The following is a 325-nucleotide window of genomic DNA, read 5'->3' on the forward strand; positions in this document are numbered from 1 at the left end:
GTTAATAGCGCGTTGATTGTCCCAATTTGGCCAAAATGGCAACCTTTAAACCCCATAACTTTACAAAAAATGATAAAAGGTGAAAAATCAAATTAAATTTGAGCTCAAGGCAGCAATACATATGAACGATGAAGAAAAAATCTTTAAAAAATGGCTAGTTAAAATGTCGAAATTTGTCTAAAGGAAAAAACCACCCCGACTCAATTATTCTGTTACTTTCGTTAAAAAATTTGGAAAAACAAAACTGTTTGTATCAAGACGAAGCCCCGATTGGTCCGACTGCCATTTGAAGTTTATGAAGTCGTAAAGAAAACGAAAAAAAAAA

This window comes from Symsagittifera roscoffensis, chromosome 9, assembly GCF_963678635.1.
Source record: "Symsagittifera roscoffensis chromosome 9, txSymRosc1.1, whole genome shotgun sequence".
Taxonomy (NCBI): domain Eukaryota; kingdom Metazoa; phylum Xenacoelomorpha; order Acoela; family Convolutidae; genus Symsagittifera; species Symsagittifera roscoffensis.